Below are 6,728 nucleotides of genomic sequence, written 5' to 3' on the forward strand. Positions count from 1 at the left end.
AGCGCTCTAGCTAAGATACTGTAGTAGTAGCTGTTGTTATAGCAACAAAAGACGCTCTTGGCTGCTTTTTGGAACCCAAACGCTGCCAGCTTCTTCTTTTTTTACTAAAAAAGCGCCCTAGTCAACTTTTTCTTGTCAAAAAAGACAGCAATGTGAACATACAGTAGACTAACTGCTTGACCATCTTCTACCTGCCACATATTGGAAGAGTCCAGATGAAGACAGCTTTGAACTGTTACCAGCACCTCTACTGCGTCCTAATGGTGCATTCCATTTGTGCTTGGAAGTTGGATTTTCCAAAGTCAAAGTTGGAAACACCCCCTGACCTCGAATTTCCGAGATCGGAACTCGGACAACCACCGAGTACCTCGAGCTAAAAATCCAACATGGCTGCTCCGTGCATCAACACAAGCACTTCTGTCTCATTTGTGTCTCACTAAATCAGTCGTACACGCAGTGCTGTCCATCTTCTATCTGTGGACATGCTGTTACGCTGTTTGTATGCACAAAAAACAGAGTAGTGCGTTGTTATAAACTGGTATTGCTAACAATGGCTAACCTGGCTAGAGCTAATGAAAACAATGAAAATCCGACTTGTAAATGGGACGCATTCAACTCGGGTGTGACATCATTCCCAGCTTTGGCTCCCATGTTCCGAGGTAAAAGGAAGACATTAAAACGGCCCTTCTAAAGCCCCAATCAACCAGGATGTGCTTTTGAAAATAGGAGATATTTTGCAATGACAAGTAGCACAAAGTGTCCAAATCTCAAGACAAGAAGTGTTTTTTTAACAACAAATCTTCCTCATAGTGTGACTGCCCCCACTAGCCCCCGGACCAGTATCTGGGCTATCTATGAGCCTTCACCTGTGGCTGAACAACCTGTTCTTATGCTCGCTGCTCATTCCACCTCTGCCGTCTCACCATTGTCACCAACTTACCTCCCCCGCACTCCCCCGCACTGGTCACCAAGTCCAGCTAACACATGTGTGAAAGGTGAAGAGACACCAAAAGAAAGGGTTTTTGTTTCAGTAGGTTTAATGTTGCATTTATTTCAAGGTTGAACCGTCAGAGCTGGATGCTGAATGATATCTTTAGAGGGAGAAATATGTTGTTGACATGCCAATATATATTCATAGTCATTAAGCAGAGGTATTTTTACTCAGTTTTTAAACAGTATCACACGTCAGGAGTTCAGCAACTCTGACTTGAAGGAATGTTTTGTGTGTGTGTGTGTGTGTGTGTGTGTGTGTGTGTGTGTGTGTGTGTGTGTGTGTGTGTGTGTGTGTGTGTGTGTGTGTGTTCTTGTTGTACCTATGTTTGTTTGTCAGGACCCAATATATTTTTAGACCTTAATTGAAGCCAGTAAATTAAAGGCAGAGAGCTCTTTAGAAGTTTGGACTTGGTTTTAGGGTTTATGGTTAGAATTATTTTTTATAAGTGAAGGTTTGGGTTAGGGTTAGGGTTTTGATGTTAGGGGCTAGGAAGACCCAACATCCCTCTCCACCAAGCCTGTTAGTCAGTCAGTTGGATGGTGGCTGGTTTGTAGCCGCCTGATCAGTCGTTCCACTTCCTTCTCTACATCCTTTAACTGCACAGATCCTGGAAGATGTGTGTGACAGAGAGAGAGAGAGAGAGAGAGAGAGAGAGAGAGAGAGAGAGAACAACAGATCAGTAGTGACTCATGAAGCTCAGTCCTACATGAGGTCCTACATTGTGACATGAGTCAGTAGAGTACATCAGGTACTAACCTTGGCTTCTAAACCCATGAGACTACCGTGGATCTTTAATCCATTTTGGCATTGCTTTTTAATAAACCTGGATGAGAAAATGGGATGAACATGTTTCAAACTATTTTACAGCAAAATTAGAGTAGACTATTTGTTTTGCAAGAAAGTAAGAGAAATTAGGTTGATTAATCAATTAAGTATTCAATTATGTTATTATTATTATTATTATTATTATTATTATTTGATGTCGATGAACTAAACATTTCACCTGTATTTGCTCAGTTAAAATTGGGGGAAATGGCCATCACCAGAGTCCAAGGTGAACAGTCCTAACTGTTCGAAATCAAAAGATATTCAGTTTACAATGATGTAAAACAGAGAAAAGCAGCAAATTTTTACATTTAAGGAGCTGGAACCAACTTAACTTTGGCATTTGGATCGATTCTCAACATTGGTAATACATTTTTTGTTGGTCAACTAATCGATTAATTGTTTCAGCACTGCTAATGTGTACACTTAACAGCAACTCAGAACAACAGTTTGTTTTTGAGTTTTACCAGAGGGTAGATAGAAGAGCATGTAAACAGTCAGCTTAAGTTGAACTGAACTGAAAATCAAAGAAATTACAGTTTGGGGAGATTTAAAATATTTTTTTCTTGCATTTTTAAGTACAATGTTAGTGTACAATACTATAAAACAAAATGAAGACATTACAGAAAGAGGAGCGAATGCACTGCTAAAGAAGTATGATATGTACAGTAAATCTCCACACCTAGTTCCTTTTTGGTCTTTCCGATTAAGAATGGTGACTGAATTATCACTGAAATATGCCGAGCTATAAAACTATTATGCCATCATAGGATCACCGGCTTGCTTTGGTGATGTCAGTGTTTTTTATGGCCCACACAGCTATAGATAGCAGACTCAAAGCTTTGAGAGACTCTTCACTAAATATAAAGACCAGAAAACAGGTAGGTTGTTATTTGCATAATCTCACACATTTATGGACAGGTGTAAACAAGTCTTGCACTGAATCATTTGTTTTGATTTGGTTTTTGTTAAGTGAAGTTATCTGGGAGGAACTGTACCCATGCATTGTATTTGGATTTTTATTTTTACAGTTTCATATCACACGCAGAAGTTTTTGGTGTACTATTAAGTGGCAGAATATGTGGTGGATTAAACTCTCCCCCAAGGACCCCTTGCAGTTTCAAGATTCCACTTAGAGAACCAAAGCACAGCAGTAAAGAGGGGACTTGGAGATACAATTTAAGCACTTGAAGATAACTGCAAGAATGTCGTTGGGGAATCAGTTACCTGGGATTCAAAGGGGAAAGTCATTTGGCTAAAAAAGCATCTTTAATAAGCAGAACTACACTGAGTAAAAAACAGGAAGTGCTGTTAGCACTGAAAAGCAGAGGCACAGTTCAGGTAGCTGCTCGGTGACTCACTGGGTTCAGCCCTGACGCAGTATCACAGGGACACCAACACACCTACTCTGGGGAAATAGACTTCCAGGAGGAAAGTAAAACCTTTTTTTCAGTATGTTAATCCACTGTCAGCCCACTCTTGATGATTCAGAAGGTTGATTAAAAAAAAGGAAAATGAGAGTAGTTTAAGCGTTGTACATAATGAGTACATGATGTACTCATACAGCAATATATTTAAACGGCGCAAGTTCATTAAATAATTATCTTATTTTCACCAGGTACTGGATTTTCACTTTTTATACAACATTTGTGCTTACCAAAAACCGACAAGGAATTAAAAAAAAGGAATAACATTCAAAGTGGACAATAAATAACTAAGAGACAAATAACTGATTACATTGTTATGATTGCAGGTAACTGGGAGGACAAAAAGCATCACTTAGTAAGAGAGAACAGAATGGATCTCTACTGCGGAAGTGAAGCAACGTCACCTTTTTATAACCTCGCCATAACTCAGCCTAAGCTGTTGTAAAGAAATAAAGTTGTCTGGGATATTCTGGGATATGGTCTCCATGGTTACTCACACCTCCACACATGGCACACACATCAAAGTGGAAAAAAAAAACACACTTAAGGAAAGTATCTTTATCAGTTATACAGTTTGGTAGTAAACATGTTTATATTGCTCCAAAATAATAAATATTTATATATATATATATATATATATATATATATATATATATATATATATATATATATATATATATATATATATATATATATATATATATATATACTCTACTACAGCGAGGAGGGTGTGATAATCTTGGAATTCTTTCAGTCTGGCTCTTTCCCTCTTATCAAACAGCAGGTTTCACCACTAACAAAAGGAAACATGACCATTCACCACACCTTTTATAAAGCCACATTTATCAACATGTTTTTCACGTCATGTTTTTAATGCATATTCCTGGTCGCTCTGTACAGTGAGCTATTGGAGGAAATTAACTGCACTCTGTCTCTCTTCTCCCTTATTATCCTCGCTCCATTTCCAACCATAACTCATATCTAAAGATCTCAGCGATCCACAAGTCTGTACCTAGTTTTATACAGTCTACAGTACTTGCACTGTGGCGCCTCCTGTCGAGGTAAGATCATCACACCTGTTAGAGTTACTGATCCAAAGCAATGTTGACACTTTCAAACTCCTGATAAAAGGATGTTTCCAGTAGAATTGATATATTTGTATGTGGGTGTGAACTGCATGTATCTCTTGTTCCTGTTTCTTTTCTTTATATCAGGTGTCTTCAACGCTTTTTAGGCCAAGGACCCCTTAGCTGAAAGAGAGATGATGTAGGGACCCCCTACTATATATACTGTATAACATTTAGTTGCATATCCAACCGGGCCGGATGGATGAAAATTAATGGATATTGTTTATACATCATGTTTTAATGTTAAACATACGTGTGGAAAGCACAGTGAATCCTTAAGCTGAACTGTGTGGCTACCATAGTAGCTACCTAACCTATAGTAATCTTATTTTCAATATGTAAATCACATTTTTCACAAATATGCCAATTCATCTTTGCTATTAATAAGTTGAATTCATATTGATGTATATTTTCAGACATTTTAATTGAAAAAAAAGAAGTTTCCAATGAAAGTTTCCAAAAAAAATTTGAAATCATTGGGCGCATCCCCCCCCCGTACTAACTCTGAGGACCCCCTAGGGGGTCACTGACCCCCTGCTGAAGATCTCTGCTTTATAGTATTTATTTATTTGTCGGATGTGATTTTATCACTTAAAAGGTTGAACAGACAAGAATTCAAACAAGATAGTTTTAAGGTGGGGAAACACTTAAATTAGTAAATAAACTGCAGAAATAAGGTAAAGCCAGATGATGACTCCTCTCCGTCACAGCTGTCCAGCTTCCAGTAGCTCAATAAAATAGGCAAAAAATACCAAACACATAAAGGGCTTTTCAAATGGAAATGGAGTTATGGTTTGGTAGACTGAACATGCTCCACATGAATAAAAATATTATATGTTGGGTTGTGCATTTACAATTTTCCTTCACATAGAGTATCAATCACCCATCTATTTTTCAGCTAAACGATCCACGCTGCACAAATAGCCTGTCAGCACAGCAACATTTAACATTTAAATCTGCCAACCAGAAGTAAAGAGGCTCATATCGCCAGTCAAAGTGAAGTCTCAGATTCTCCGTCCTGGCAACATCCAGCATTGCAGATAGCCAGACTCATCTAAATGACATGACAAGCACGGTATTCTCCAATATATGCTACTATGGCGAGGAAAAGGAAGGCAAGTCCTGGTTACCTGAAAAAATACAGTTAAACTAATGGATCACAAGTTCAGTACTCAACTAATCAAATGCTGTATTGATATGATATCTTACCACAACTAGAGCTATTATAGGCTACAACATGTGATTCAATGAGTCATGACTTTGTGACCCATCTGTTAAAACTAAAGGCCACAGTTTAGATTAGCACAGTGCAGCTAAGGGAAGGATAGAAGCAGGTCAGCTGTTAATGCTTCATCGTTAAACATTTGATGAATATGAAATATGACTGCATTAAAACCCTGCAGCCAGAGAGAGCCTCAAAATGTAATTTTTTTTATAAATGAGTTAAAAGATATTAACTTACTGGTAAACCATGGTGTTGTATGCATGGTTGCATGAAAACAGTAACAGTAACATCTTGTGAATGTTCATCTTTTCTCAGAGGTTGTTTGCAGCTTATATCAAGGCAAGGCAAGTTTCAGCAAAAATGTTTACATGAAACATTAAAAGGCCATTTAAAAAAAAAAAAACTATTAAAACAGTCCATTAAAGAGCCAAAATAAGCTCAAATAGAATAAGACATGTATAAAAATAGCCAACAAGAATACAAGTTACAGTGCCGTGTTGGAAATTAATAGCCTAATTATTTGATTTAATAAAAGGCAGCATCAAAAAGAAAAGTCTTCAGCCTTGATATCAGTCCTTTAACCCCTGACATATTTTTAAGGTAATAGGCTGACTTTGTGATTGTCTTAATGTGGTTGTTTAAATCCAGGTCTGAATCCGTGACTAGATTTCTGGCTTTGTCACGGGTTTTTAACATTGCTAAATGAAGCAGAGCTCTGACTTGTAATCGTTCCTCCTTGACTCCAAAGACAATAGAGACAACTTTTAATTACTTATTTTAGATTTTATGTAACTACACAATTAGGTCTGTGTGCTGAGTTTTAAGTATTTTATGTTGCCAGAGTTCCAAAGATGAATTTCCAGTGTATGTAAATTCAGTGGAGAATAAAGTTTTTATCTATCTATCTATCTATCTATCTAGTTTTGTCATTGTTTAATTGAAGAATATTTCAGTATTTCATAATGCTGCTACTTGATAGGTTACTTAACAGCTGACCGTTGTGCTCTTCTTTCTTGGAGGAACTGCAGGTAGGCCTAATCTTCATCCGGGACCCTGAGCGTGCCCGGCATGACGCCCACTGGGACAAACTGTCGTCATGGACATTCATAAATTGAATGTTTTCCTGCTTT

This window comes from Sander vitreus, chromosome 3, assembly GCF_031162955.1.
Source record: "Sander vitreus isolate 19-12246 chromosome 3, sanVit1, whole genome shotgun sequence".
In the NCBI taxonomy this organism is placed as follows: Eukaryota; Metazoa; Chordata; class Actinopteri; order Perciformes; family Percidae; genus Sander; species Sander vitreus.